The 16,103-nt window shown below is 41.3% G+C and overlaps 2 pseudogenes; both read left to right on the forward strand.

Annotated features, from left to right (window-relative positions):
* Window positions 1-5,412: 5,412 nt before the first annotated feature.
* LOC149181229 (multicopper oxidase LPR2-like) lies at window positions 5,413-13,757 on the forward strand (annotated as a pseudogene).
* Window positions 13,758-14,095: 338 nt separating this feature from the next.
* Window positions 14,096-15,351, forward strand: LOC149181230 (uncharacterized; annotated as a pseudogene).
* The last annotated feature ends 752 nt before the right edge of the window (window positions 15,352-16,103 follow it).

A 16,103-nucleotide genomic window follows, 5' to 3' on the forward strand; every position in this document is an offset into this window, starting at 1 on the left:
TGACATCATCATATTGAAACCTATTGGTTCCTATAAAGTTGATTTTTGTTGTACATTTTTGTTTTGAGGCACATTTTTTACCTCAAAATTTCTATAATGTGCACACGCTCTTTAGTTTGAATTTTTATTTTCTAGTGCATTATACCCTAATGTCGAATGCACAATCACCAAGGGGATGGGATCAGAAGCCCTTAGGGCATGCCTCGTGCCCAAGCCCATGCCCAGGAGGTTGCAACCATCATCTATTCTATTACACCCCCTGAAATTCTGAAAGAAATATGTCAACTTAAAGCCCTCACAACCAATGACTAACAAGCTTATTCATGTTTGAAAATCCAAGAGGAGGTAGCTAATTCGGTTCCTGGCCTTGGTCATGCCAGAGGAAGATGGAGGTAGTGATCGAAATTTGGTTTAGGGGGGAAAAATTTGCTCAAAAATCAAAGTGCTCAGCATTGATCAAAACCTGAACAACAACGTCTGTCTTGGCTATACGATCCCAACGCAACTCATTTCACTCAAAACAGAGTTTGTATGAGAAAGTTAGAGCGTTCTAATCGTTTGGTCAAACATATGAATTTTGGTACAAGCTGATTGGGATGTTGACTAGGCATCCGTACAACCCAGTCAACAAAAAGAATATTCCTTGGAATATTTTCGAAATATTCCCACAAGTGACTCAATGGGTTTTTGACATTTGGCGGCACGTGATTGGTCAATGGTGTATTGGGTGGACTAATGAGAGGCTGACATGTGGCAAGCACGAACGTCGCCACGTGACCTCTCAAAGGTCAATTAATTTTATGGAGGCCAGGGGAGTCAAACCCATGACCTCACCTGCACAAGCCCCATGGTTTACCGTTACACCACAACTATGTCTCTTAACATATCATGAGCGCACATTGTAATTAAAGTATTAAACCGTGGAGTTGGGGAGTTAACGCTAACCTTAACTCTCCACATGTGACCACCTCTACTTAACCGCTAGCATTAAACCTTAACCACAGAGGATTAGCGCTAATTAAGCCATGATTAGCCCTTAATTTAGCAAGTTTTAGTTGGCGGATCTTTTGGCGGAGCCAACAAATCCAGAGCTAACTCCAAATTTGGCGGAGTTAATTGGAGTTTCTCCAGTTTTAGTGTAGTTTTCATAGGGGAAATTGTTTTGGCCGTAGCTTTTGTAATTTTCGACCAAATTGGGCTCAAAAAAAGTCATTCTTAGCTGATTTGGATGCTCTGAACACAATGGAATAGGTTTTAGAGGCAGAAAAATACTTATGCATGTGATTTTTCTACGTTGAAGTTTATGGAAGCCTAGGGCCACCAGGAGAGGAGGTCAAGCCTAGATCAGCTGAAGTCCAATTATAGAGCTTGGAGAGTCATTTTTGGGGTTTTTGGGTCTTCTGAATCCAATGGAGCAGGTTTCAAATCCGTTGAAGCATTGTAGGTGCATGTAATCAGAGATTTGATCATTAATCCAAAGAGGGCCTAGCCATTGAAGCATGTCCAAGGAGGGGTGAACTCCTTTATCATCTTTTTGTGTTATGAGTTTGATGAGTTTTATTTCTCTACATTTTACTTGCTATATATGTGTTTTAAACAACTAATTAACCTCATGAATTTCTCATAAAAGACACTAATACTTGACACATAATTCCTCACATTTTGGTTAAATGAGACGATTCTAAACATATTTTTAATACTAATGAGGGAGACTACATAGCATTAACAAGTTTGCTCGATATTTCAGATTAGGTGGTACTTTAGCTCCATCACCATTCATTGGTAGATGAAAACTCTTTTGGGTAGGGTCTTGAAGGAAAAGCATGAAGTCCACAATGATATTATCTCTTCTTTGAATGAAATGAAGCAAGTGAAATTACACCAATGCTCTTGTCTTGCTAGATTGGATGCCCTACTAGATCACTTGGAAAGCCGCCTTTAGTGTGACATAAAACCCCCTACTCTAACAGGTACCAATACTCAAGACACAACTCCAGTTACATCTTCAGATTCTCGAATCATGTTATGGCTTCTAGCAACTGTTTTATTTCCTTTTGTGGTCTAGTATATGGTAGTTCTAGTATTTTATGAGTATTAGATGTTTTTACTTTACATTACTTGAACTTTAGTTAATGATCAACAAATGGTGTTTCCCTAGTGGCAGATTGAAACTTGGATATTCATGAAAAATGATATTTTTATTTTGATGTATATTGAAAAATTAACATGAAAGTTTGAAATAATTGAAAATTTTAAAAGGAGTTATACATATTGAATTTAAGTGGAAACCTAAACAAACTTACAATAATTTAAACCATTAAATACCAATTTGTTATGTATTAGTCTTTTTCTTTACAACCATATATCTCATAGTCTAAATGATACATAGAAATAATGTTGAAATGGAAAGAAAGCTAGAAGTCAACATAATGAAGCTATTGTGTAAATAAATTTAGAAGCCAATGAAAAATCAGAAACATTAAATAAGGAAAGAACTTCATGAACATATTGATTGCTCCAAAAAATAATGTAGTTGAAAAATATTGTCTTAGAAAAGTTATCTCATAGATCTCACCCAGACCTCAATCTTCCATACACTTTACTCATTTTAAAGATGACTATGCATTACAAAATTGAGTGAATGTTTCTTTCTTTTTGATAGTAGATAAATATTCCATACACTTTACTCATTTTAAGGATGACTATGCATTACAAAATGGAGTGATTATTTCTTTTTTTTGATGGTAGATAAAACCATATATTGCTATGATATTTTAAACTCTATAAAATTACAAATTTGTATATATAAAGGTGATGATGTTTAATAGAGATGTAATGGGGGTGATTTCATGTAATATAAAATAGCACATGTTTTCTATGTTCACAATGACATTCAATATGAAATTTCCTATCTTTTTTATGTGAACCATGACATACAATTTAAAAATCTTCTTATGTATTTGATGTGGGTGACTCTATGTTGGCTAGCCTTTTTTAACTATCCACATAAGATAGTTGGTGTAGTTAACATCCAACTATTATTGTAGTTAATAATCTAACAACTATTGAAAAGGCGATGACCTTCAAAGGAATCTCAATGGTACATGTGGCATATATCACCTTAAATCTAGAGTGAGAAAACTTCATCCCACACCACAAATGATAAGATGTATTTACACCTATTGAGGTACAAAGATTGTCTATGACATCCCTTACCAAAATTCAAACTCAATTCATTTTGGAGTGGACATTGGTTGTCAAATTGATTTGCATGTCAATTTGAAACATTAGCAAAACTCCTCATTCTTGATTCCCATCCTTGAAATAAATAAGTAGAAAATACATATCAAATTAAGCAAAGATAAATATGGAGATTCCTATTTTTTTATGTTTGGGGTCAATAGAGGCCTTGAACACTTACAGGGAATAAAAAAGAAACAATAATGAAAAATCTTAATCAAATAGTAATATATACACTAAAGTTTTCTAAAAATATTTAAAAAATTATAGTTTTATTAGTAGCATGATTGTTTAATAGACACCCATGATATTGATATTCACATGAATGAGCATAGTGAGATTGTAATAAATAGCCCATCACACCATATACCATAGTTACCAAGTTCAAATTTTAATTTGGATTAAAATTCAATGATATATGGAAAAAAATCAATTCTAAACAAATCTACCAAAATTTATAATATTCTTCATCAATATTTACTATATCCTCTCATAATTCATTAGCATGCATCTAGAATTATATGTTCCTATATTTGCCATAATGTTACATATGCCTTATTTGGCTTCTAAAAGTATCATTGTAAATTTGTTGTGATCCCCACCACATAAAATATTGGAAGAGACCCTCCTAAGATAGCCTTAATTAATTTGATCTTTTTACTTTTGAATTATAAATAAATTGTCAGGGTTTAACTTCATGAGGAGGGGTTCCAACATCTCACTATAGGTAAAAAGTAAATTATTTTCCCATCCAATAAACAAGTTGATTCTCTAAACTTAATTTAAAAAAAAAAAAACTCACAAACCAAACCCTAATTTAAAAAAACAAAAACCTATAATTTTAAAACAAATTTGAATATTTTGAAAGAAACCAAATGGCAATGCACAAAACAAACTATAATTTTAAAACACACAAAATAAACTATAATTTTAAAACAAACAAATCTGAAATTTGAGTATTTTGAGATAAACTAAATGGCCATGCTTCGTTTCAATTAAATAGTATTGTTTTGCTTCTCATCCCAAAGTGTAAATCATTTGTTTTGTGTGAGCTTTCCTTATTGAATCCAAAATTCAAATCTTAGAGATATTTTTTGATAAAAATTCAAAGCATGGAAACAGTTTTAATAAAACTATTCGCAAAGCATTAAAAAAAGTCCACCTCTGCCCTTAAAAAAATGCACTACCCATTAGTGACATTTCAACCCAAAGTTTCAAGGGGCATTAATTTAAATTTGACCATTAAATCTACATGTTTCAAACTTTCGAACATGTCTCACTGATTCACAATGCCCCAATGTTATAATTTGCCTGTGAGTCGCCCTGCCCCGGTCACAACAATGGCTCAATCTTATTTTTACAGTGTTTTTTAATCGGGATATTCGCTATTATTATAAGTATATATGGATAATTTGCATTATTGTCTCTTCGCATTTTTCAGTTTTTGATATTATTGCTATGAAGTATGGAGATATTTATTCAGTTTGTACGTACTAGTCTTTAATATAAATAAAAGTCAGTGTGTTTTTCCTCTAAAAAAAAATAATGGCCCAATCTGTGCATTTTCTCTTTTCTCTATCCAATCCAACTTGTGAACCAAGTACAATCTATCCAATCCAATTTGTGGACCAAGTACAATGGACGTAAAAAAACACACTAGATCAAAAAGTTCAATCCAACCTGTGACCATGGCAAGAATTAAAGGAAAAGCAAGGGTGCTAGTGGCACAGTTGAGGACAGGGGTACATCATCTTAGATGTGAGATTGATAGGTGGAAGATCCCCAAGGAAGTTTGGGAAGAGAGAACTTGCATTTTCTGCCATAAGGTTGTGGTGGAGACTGAATGACACTTTGTCATGGAGTGTGCAACATATAATGATATCCTCATTCAATAAGAAAACAATCTAAAGATTGACAACATGCACCATATATTTGACAAAGATAAAATCAATCAGACTGATAGCCTTCTAGTCAAAACTCATAGCAGAAGATCCCACATTGAAAGGAATATGAAGACAAGGTTGACAACATGCATCATCTATTTGACAAAGATAAGATCAATCAGATTGCTAGCCTTCTAGTCAAGACTCGTAGCAAAAGATCCGACATCGAAATGAATATGAAAGCGAGTTATGATTGTTATTCTTTGGGTCCCTTAAGCTGCTCAAACTCATGGATGTCACTAAAATCATTCATTTATTCAACCATGAACATTTGTTGTGTGACTGCCATCCAGTGAAGCTCTTTGCAGTGAGCGCCTTCCACGCCTCTATGATTCTGTGTTTCTCTCTCGTATTTTTATTCACTATTTGCATGACTTCATGCATTCTCTTTTATTTTGATTAAACCCACCGCTGGCCTCCTTCCACAGACCCATCTTATCTTCTCGAATCCATCCAAGGCATCACTACATTCGTGAGGTGGGAAAACCATCTTCCCTCCCACCATTTTCTGCCATGGGACCGCACCCTGAGGACAGCGCGCCCCAAACTCGGCAAAATCCCCAGCGTAGTCCACCTACACGGTGGCATCCATGAGCTTGAGAGTAATGGGCACTCGCTGGCATGGTTCACAATCAGATTCAAGGAGACTAGCCCAACCTCGAAGAAGGCTCGCTACCACTATTAAAACATTCAACATCCTAGAAATCTCTGGTACCATGATCACGCCCTCAGACTAACCAAAGTTAGTCTCCTAGGGGGATTAATTGGCGCTTATGTGATTCAGAATCCCAAGGTGGAAAATCCCCTAAGCCTCCCGTCTGGCCCCGAATATGACCGTAATCTTATCGTATTTGACCAGAGCTTGCTACAGACGGGTCTATTTATATGAACTCCACGGGCAACCACTGTGAAAATTCGAGAATCCAACTCGAATAAACTATTGCAACAATTGATTAAACTTCTCCTATTTGTTAATTACTGAAACAAATTATTTACTGCTTCCAACAACAAATAACAAAGCTAATACAATTGCAATCTTCACTTAATTAATTAATTTTCCCAAAAAAAGAACAGAACAATAGAGAAAGATACACACAAGTGACATAGTATTTTTTGAACAAATGTCCCCGGAAAAACCCAATGTGGAAAAACCGGTGTAGTGCTGAGGGTTTTTATTATTATGCAGTAGTTTTTTAATATAACTCTGGATGCCCTTCTGACAATTTAGTTACAGAGAAAATAAACTAGCAAAAAAACTTAGTGAGATTACCTCACTCTACCTGGCAAGTCTCGGTTGTTTCGTCAGCCGAACCAACTGTCCCCAGTTATCCCTACATAGGCCCTGCGTCATCCTCAAAAGGCTCTGCGTTAGCTCAACTGGGAAACATTTGCTCTCTAGAGAAGTTTCCAGCCCTCCCAACCTAGAAATGTCAACTCCCTAAGAAAACTCGAACTTCTGTTGCAAGACTGTGCTTCTTCTACGTGAGCCCTCCTGACTCAGCATCAAGCTTTGCGTGGGCCCTCCTGGCCCAGTGTCAACCCCTCCTGGGTCTATGATGCCTCCTCTTGGTGTCTCTCTGTCTCTCTGCTGCTTATCCTGGGTCCTAGAGAAGATACTCCAACACAACTATCCCTGCCCCTCACTGCAATAGCCCACTATCGAAAATCCCCGGCGACTCCTCTACTCTGCTTACAAAAATCAAACTTTTGAAGTCTCTGTGTGCCTTTCCAAATGACCCTCAAGCCTCCTTAAATAATCTCCTCGTTGACATTCAATAGCCCAGATTAGAATCCAATCAACGGCTAAGATCATTTATGCTTGATCCTCGTCTTCAAGTTAAGTTTATATTAATACCCTTTAATTATTTTATTTTCCTAAGTTTTGACTTAGGGACTCTTTAAAAATAATTAATTATTTTAATACAATTGTTTTTAGGTGGAATTTCCCAACACTTTTTCTGGCTTCTTTCGAATACATGTGCCTAACCTTTCCTGCAAAATTTGAGACTCAGAGCACATCTGATGCTACCAGAAATCAACAACCCCTCTATCCATCCCCAGTGACAAGTAATTGTAATATATACATTTGTTCTCTCCTGATTAATATTTCAATTTATACAATCCCTCTGTGTGGAAGACTGAATTCAATTTATAGAGGCTTCGGGTGTTTGATTGATTGTGTGTGATGTGTTTGAAGCAGCGAGAGTATTTTGGAAATGCAATCATAGTGAACGACAAGGCATGGCCTTACATGATGGTCAAGAGAAAAAAATACAGATTCAGAATTGTAAATGCCGGCAATGCTCCCTTCTAAAAATTCACTTTGAGCAACGGCTTAAGAATGACCTTTGTGGGCTCTGACTCGACATACTTATGGGCTCCTATAAGCGTGAAAGAATTCATGTTCGTTGCTTCCAAGATTGCTGACATCGTCGTGGATTTCAACGATTCGACGACAGAGGAGGCGACATTAACAAATGATGCACCGTATCCATAGACCTTGTCGACAATCTAAACAGCAAGGTCATGAAATTTCTCATCGAAACCCCGCCTGTCAAGCCCACGAGTCGCGATATGCGATGTGCAGCGAGTTGGGTGAGCTCTCCCGGTTATGTGCGAAGAGTCAAAGAGCGGGCGCGTTTGTTGAGATGTTTCATTGTGACGATGGGACGGGTTTGAGAAGTGCGACGAGTTGGGGCGGTTGGTTAAAGGCGCCTGAGGCATGAGCGCAACGAGCCAACGAAGGTGTCGAAAAACCGAGAATTGGAAATTCGGCTATGGCAAACTTCGCAAGAGGACGCCTTATAACATGCATGCTGGGCTTGTGGACTAGGCGAGGTGATGGTGTGGGCAGGCCGACGGGCAAAGTGGGCGAGCTTACGTATCATCGTGGGTGAGTTGGCCAAATGGACAGGCCGACCCATGAGTTAGCCATGGTGGTTGGTATACATAGGCGACTGTGTGGATGGGAGAAGTCATCATCGAAGTCTTCAAGTCTAACAAGCAAGATAAGGAAGAGAGTCGAGTTGCAGGTTGGACGCATAAGGTGAGGGCGAAGTGCTGGTGGGTCTCTGAGACCGCAGCACAGAGCTGAGCTTGAGGAGCCGCGAAAGTGTTGAATAGTCAGGCAGGCGGACGAACCGCAGGCAGGCGGGCGGGCGCACGAGCCGCAGGCGGGTGGACGAGTGCAGGTAGGCGAGTGGGTAGACAACACATAGGTGGGTGAGTTGGTTAGTGGGCGCTGCGATGAGTTAGGTAGGGCGACCCCTGGTTTAGCGGTGCGCCCGCAACGAGTCGAGCGCAGGTTGAGTGAACGACCCAAGTGGGCGGTGCGCCCGTGACAACATGAATGGAGGGTCCGAGCGACATGAGACAGGTGACACGAATGAACGGTCGGACGAGAAGGTTGCAGGTGTGCGCTGGGTGGGCGACACGCCGTGGGCAAGGCTGCATGGTAGAGAGTTCGGTGGCGGTGTTGAACGGCGGTGGGCGTGCGGGCAGGCCGCGAGTTTTCCTGAACGACAATTGGTGTTTGGGTGATCTGACCCAGTGAAGGGCGGGCACCTCCGAACGACATTTTGGGCAGGCTGCACGGTGTGCAGGCCGATTGAGAAAATTCACTGATTTTGTGAGCAGGAAGTTGGGGTTCCTCTCCAAGTGTTAATTTTGTATAAATTAAAGTATTTCCATTATTATTCCGGGCAGACTCATTTTTAGGGAGTTTCCCCTCCCGTTATATTTCCACTGTGCATATGTGTAAAGCAATAATGATGATGAAGAACATGTAAATGTATGTTTTCTGCTGTGCTTATGAATGCTATACTTAGAAAGTGAAAAATAAACTAAGTATGGAATGTTTTGCGTAGTCCACACTTGAAAGTATTGGTGAAAATAAATCGGGTGGTGGTGCCGCACCCCCCTTCATGCGGTTCAAAGACTATCGCCAGGGTAGGGGCGTGACAGTTGGTATCAAAGATTGATTCAGTCGAACCGGATTTATAGGTGATATCAAGGCCATTTTCTGCATGCTTTGGTGTGTCAGTTGAAGATTTGGGTTTTGAAGACTGATCACTGTTAAAGGTGAAGCATGTAATGAAGGCTTGCTGAATGGATGAAGATGGTTGAAAGGGCACTTCAAAAACTTGAAGACATGACTGATTATTGGAAAGAAGAAACACAGAGACGCTATGAAGCTTTTGTACGAGAGTGGGAACCCTTGATACATATAGGAAGCAGGATAGAAGATTTGCGGGAAGACTTGAATAATCTTCATGCGGAGACTAATGAACTCAAGGAGCTTGATGAGGAGATCCAACAGGGTGATCTTAGACTCCAAGAACTCATGAATGAAAGAGTTCGGTTGAGGGAGAAAAGCACCATGGTGCAGGCTAAAGTCAAGGAGCTTGAGGATGATATAAAGAAGGACTTTCTTAATAGAAAGACCATTGTGATAGAGCAAGATGAGCTCGATTACATTGAAAGACTTGGGGACTATCACCGAAACATACAACCAGATGTTTGGATACTTAGTTCACTTCGAGTGGAAGGAGTCAATGTGTGATTGATTGGTACACTTGAGCAGGATGCGATGGAAGGCAAGCTTGAAGGGACTCAAGCAGAACCAAGATCGAATTGCTTAGATGAGCCAAGCAAAGAATTGAAGTACCTTAAGAAGGAAGTCAGGTCAAAGTACAGGTCGATAGACTCTTATGAGGCCGAGTTGTTGAAGAAGGTTGCTAAAGTAAGACGCAAGATCAAGCCGGAAGAGGATGGAGATGCCTTGAAGCTGAGCTTTTTGTGGGTAACCATACATGGCAAAAGGTTTGCAGCTTTGGTGGACACAGGAGCTACTCATAGTTTCCTTAGTAAGAAAGCAACAAAGTCTTTTGGGAAGAAAGCTAAAGTGGAAAGAGAGTGGAGTGCTTTCAAAGCAGTAAACTTTACCATGAAAGTTGTGATTGGTGTGATGGAGAACACTCAGGTGAGAGTGGGCTCTTGGTTTGGAAAGTTGGACTTGAGGATCGTGGACTTGGATGATCATTCTATGGTGTTGGGGAAAGATTTTTTGAGAGTTGCACAAGTGGTACCAATGGTGGACTGAGACATTCTCTTGATTACAACTGAAGGGAGAACTTTGTTGGTTTCGATGACTAGGAGTAGTTGCTTGGGATATAGACCAAGGATGGCTTCTATGACCTTGTATCCAAAAGATCCGAATGTGAAGCATGAAAATGTGGAGCAAAGAGGACTTGGATGTATGACTCAAACAACGAAGGAAGGGAAGTTAGTAGACTTTGTTGCAAGAGCTAGAAGGAAAGATGAAGGTGGAAAATCGATTTCACACATCTTGAGGCACTTGACAGGAGCATATTCTACCATAGATATTCACCATGGAGTTGCAGATGAAGGGAGTTCGAATACTTCTTCGATGGCAGTGGTTGGGGAAGATTACACAGGTAGAGATCCGGCTGGCATAGTGGAGTTTTGCAGGTATGCCATGGGCATATATGACTTTCAGTTGACAAAAGACAAGCTTGGTAAGCTTGGTTGTACACATGAGGAGGTTGAGGCTGTGCACAAGTACTTGAAGACACAACATCAATCGGATACATGGGTGGATGAGAGTTAGGGAGGGAACTTCCTGGTTGTCCTTTCTCGATAGACAACCTTGGAGGCAGGTTGGGGCAGTGGCCTTAACATCTAGAAGGGATGCACCACCTTGACAAGGGGCCTTGGAGATAAGGCTTCTTTATTTGACAGGTTGATGATGCTTGGATGAATGTGACTGCATAACAACACATTAGCATTAGCATCATGGACAACATGTTGCAGATGAGATGGGGACACCATGGACCTGAGCATGGATTATTATGGACGGATTCTTGATCGAGTTGAGATTGTGACAAGATTCTGATAAACAACCGACGGTGGCATGGAGAAGGTACATTCTCATGGGTTTAGCATTATGGTTGGATTAGCTGCCCAACTAGTTCGATGACATGGGGGCATGAAGTGCACCGACTTTGTGTGAGTTAGATATCTTGGCTTCGACTAAGATGTTTTGTTGGATGGAGTATTATGCAAAGATTCACATGATGGACGATACATGATGGAGATAGTTGTATTATATATGTTGTAGGGTGTTTGCAATATATAGACTGACAAAAGTCATGGATTGAGGAGACTTCTTCGTTATGGTGACATTGGAACAAAGGCAGGAAGTATGGGCATCTTTGGGTGTTGGAGCTGGTAGCACTTCGCGACGATGGTTGATTGGCAATCTTGGTGACAGATGGTTGCTGGGGTGGAGAGTTGTTGAGGACGACAACCCATTTAAAGCGGGGGAGTATGTCAAGCCCACGAGTCACGATATGCGATGTGCGGCGAGTTGGGTGAGCGCTCTTGGTTATGTGCGACGAGCCGGGTGAGCGACGAGTCGACGGTGCGACGAGTTGGCGAGCGGCTGCGTTGGTTGCGACCTTTCGTTGCGACGATGGGACAAGTTGGAGAAGTGTGACGAGCTAGGGCGGTCTATTAAAGGTGCCCGAGGCATGAGCGTGACAAGCCAATGAAGGTGTCGAAAAACCGAGAATTGGAAATTCGGCTAAGTATGGCGAACTTCGCAAGAGGACACCTTATACTATGCGCGCTGGGCATGTGGACCTGGCGGGGCGATGGTGTGGGCAGGCCGATGGGCGAAGTGGGCGAGCCGACGTATCATCGTGGGCAAGTTGGCCAAATGGATAGGTTGGTCTGGGCAGGACAACCCACGAGTTAGACATGGCGGTTGGTATACATAGGCGACCATGTGGATGAGAGAAGTCATCATCGAAGTCTTCAAGTCTAACAAGCGAGCTAAGGAAGAGAGGTGAGTTGCAGGTTGGACACATAAGGCGAGGGCAAAGTGCGAGAGGGTGTCTAATACCGCACCACAGAGCCAAGCTTGAAGAGCTGCAGAAGTGTTGAATAGTCGGACCGCAGGTCAGGCAGGCAGACGAACCGCAGGCAGGCGGGTGGGTGGATGAGCCGCATGGGGGTAGGCAAGTGGGTGGATGAGCATAGGCAGGCGAGCGGGTAGACAACACATAGGCAAGCGAGTTGGTTAGTGGGCGCTGTGACAAGTTAGGCAGGGTGACCCCCGGTTGGGCGGTGCGCCTGCGACGAGTCGAGTGCAGGTTGAGTGAATGACCTGGGTGGGCGGTGCGCTCGTGACAACATGAACAGAGGGTTCAGGAGACACGAGACGGGTGACATGACTGAATAGTCGGATGACCAGGTTGCGGGTGTGCGCCAAGTGGGCGACACGCCATGGGCAAGGCTGCACAATGGAGAGTTTGGTGGTTGTGTTGAATGACAGTGGGCGTGCGAGTAGGCTGTGAGTTTTGCTGAATGACGATTGGTGTTTGGGCGATCCGACCCGATGAAGGGAAGGCACCTCCAAACGACAGTTTGGGCAGGCTGCACGATGTGTAGGCCGATTGAGAAAATTGACTGATTTTGTGAGCAGGAAGTTGGTGTTCCTCTCCAAGTGTTAATTTTTTATAAATTAAAGTATTGTCATTATTATTACGGGCAGACTCATCTTCAGGGAGTTTCCCCTCCCATTATATTTTCGTTGTGCATATGTGTAAAGTAATAATGATGATGAAGAACATGTAAATATATGTTTTCATTGTGCTTATGAATGTTATACTTAGAAAGTGAAAAATAAACTAAGTATGGAATGTTAGGCGTAGTCCACACTTGAAAGTATTGATGAAAAGAAATCGGGTGGTGGTGTTGCACCCCTTCGTGTGGTTGAAAGACTACCGCTAAGGCGTGACACCCCCGGACCCCAGGAGTTCTGCTGAGAATCGATCATCCACCGACATCCCTGAAAAACTGGTTGAATACCGTCTTCCCCGAAAGGAAAACCAAACGCATACGCGGTAAGTGGCCATGTATGAATACGAAAGCTCTTCAGGAGAACTGACCCATTTGTTCATCAATGATTTACCCTTCGACGCACAAGTTACAGAGACTTCGAGGCAAGGAAGCAGCGAGATATGGCATGTGATCAATATGACGGAGGATAATCATCCTTTGCATATCCATCTGGGGTTGTTCATAGTCCTTGACCAAACAGAGCTGCTAAAGATGGAGGAATTCAAGAGCTGCATGCAAAAGAATAACGATGCGCTAAAGCCGGAGGAATTCAAGAGCAGCATGTAGAAGAATAACGACGCGCTAAAATGCGAGATAAGAAGCACGCGAAGGGAATAGTGATGGAAGCTCCAACGTAGGAGCGTGGATGGAAAAGCGTGTTTAAGATGAAGCCTGGGCATATGACAACCATTCTTGTCCATTTTTCTCTCTTGAACTCTTGGCATCGTTATCCGTTTAATGCAAGTGCCGAACCAGGCTATGTCTATCATTGCCATGTAAGTCTATACTGTACTCATTCAATAGTAAGTTTCATTAATTTCTAGTGTATGGAACTAGTGTTAATTTAGTATGAATGATTTGGGTGTTGAATTGCACATTCTTGATCACGAAGACAATGAGATGATGAGGCCTCTCAAAATTCGACCTTGAATTTGAACTTAGGTTCATGAGTGTATGAAATCAGAAAGTTCTGATTTTCCTAGACAAAATAAAAGACTTCCACTTCCCTCTTTCTCATGCAACTCCGGTCAGGATGATCAATAATTACATGTTGGAATTTTATACAATTTTCATAAAAATGGTGGTGTAATGATAAAATATCTTAAAGTGGAGCAATAATAAAACTGTTGAAATGGGTAAATATCTGACCAAGATTCACTCACATTAACTTAGTTTGTGTGGCCAGACTAGGAAATCAAATCATTAAAATCGTTTGGATAATAAAAAATGTGTGTGCATTATCATGGAATATATATAGGAGTAGTCTAATGAGGCGGAGGAATTGCCCGGATTCCGTTCCTGCCCAGAAAATATTCCGGCTCTAGTCAACATTCCTCCAACCCCTCCGACGTGCTCCATTTCTAATTTGACTGTCACAATTCGTTAGATTCAAAATATTCTTACAGACTCGATCGGTCACATCCTCCGTCCAGCTAGGCGACCCTACTCAATGCGTTAATCCAATGAATGTAATGGGTGGTCGACTTGAATTCCAAACCAAACACAAAACCGGGCCACGCCATAACTCGTTGACCTCCCACTGCGCCATAGCTCCTTGGCCTCCTACCTCGGCCTCATTAGACTACTCCCTTATTTTAATAGAAGTGTCAGAGTCCTTGAAATAGGAGGATCACTAATTTCGTCCCTAAATCCATGGAGGGAGGCTTCAACTTCACTCGTGAAGGACTGGTGGGTTCATTGGGTTCTCACTCGATACGGGAGGCATCAGACCTAGAGATTTCAGCAACTCTGTTTCCAATTAGTCCCAACGTTATTAGTAGCAATGATGGCCTCTATATGTGGGGGGTGCTGGGAGGGCCAAGGTTGCTATTCACTATCAAAGAAGAGACTAAAGAGGATATGGAGGATGAAGAATCTGTGGGTGAAGTTAAGATTGCATCCTCTGTTTCAGAGAAAGGGATGGCAAAATCTCAATGACCTGTTCGCTCTAAGTTGCCTTCTAATAACAATACGCGGGAGCGTTGTGATCAACTGCAGAAGCAATGGTGGGACCTGTATTTGATTAGATTGTTGTCGCAGTAACACAGGGTGCAAGAATCTGGTTGCTATTGGAAGCCCATTTCCCCGTCTCCTCAACCAATGAACTTGTCAGACATGATTTCCCAACCGTTTTCATGCGGCAGTTCCCCTCGTTCGGCACCTGGTCAATTCGCTTCCCTCTCGTCTCCCAGGTCTTCCCCATGGTGAAGTAATCATACACTCTTGGCCTCTGCAAAAAATGAATCTCTGAGGCAATATGGTAAGAGGCAAAGTGTCTATGTTGTTACTTCGAATCCCATCTATGATACTGATAAAATGCCTTGATTACCTACTACATTAGGCATTGTTGTTTCATCCCCCTGTGGGCACGATACCCCCCCCCTTAACTCCCATGAGGGCCCCTTTATCTGCTTATTCAATTCCACTCTCGAACTCTGCAATGAGCAACGTTTCTTCCCTAGCAATTCCTGCTGTGAATAATGACTCCTGTTGGTCTTCCAAATGCAGTTCTGCTTCCCTGTAATCATCTTTTCCTTGGTCCCCAATGGTGCGAATTGTTAGCTCTCTGAATCTTATCATGTCGATGGGTATTCCCTACAATGAAGAGAGGGTTTTTCATCAACTTCATCTGGTTCACCTTGGCATCCATGTTATTGGAAACTTCATGTTGCAAGATAGGGAAATGTAGCATTTGGTGGCAATCGAATCCTTGAGAAATGTGGCATTGGATATTCCATGAGTTGAAATCAATGTGCAAGAGATTCGGAAAGCTTATTCATATTTAGAAATCCAACAGGAATTAGCTAATTGGGTTCTTGACCCTATTCATACTAGGGGAAGATGGAGCTAGTACTTGAACTCCTTCAACCTTCATTGGAAGATGAAGATTCTTCTAGGTATGGTCTTGAAGGAAAAGCATGAATTCCATAATGATATTATCTCTTCTTTGAACAAAATCAAGTAGGTGCAACGATATTAGCGCTCTTTTCTTGCTAGTTTGGATGCCCGACTAGCTCACCTAGAAACCCACCTTCGGTGTGACATAAAAACCCTTGCTCTGGTCGGTACCAATCTTTAGGACCCAACTCCAGTTACCTCTTCAGATTCTTGAATCATGTTATGCCTTCTGGCAACTATTTTATTTCCTTTTGTAGTCTAGTGTATGCTAGTTTTAGTAGTTTCTAAGTATTAAATGTTTTTACTTGAAATTACTTGAACTTTAATTAAAGGTCAATAAATCTAGTTTCCTTAGTGATAGATTGAAAACAAGATTTG

The sequence above is a fragment of the Pinus tabuliformis genome, chromosome 3_2 (genome assembly GCF_031772625.1).
Source record: "Pinus tabuliformis cultivar Carrire ecotype Pingquan chromosome 3_2, CPIR1, whole genome shotgun sequence".
NCBI lineage: Eukaryota > Viridiplantae > Streptophyta > Pinopsida > Pinales > Pinaceae > Pinus > Pinus tabuliformis.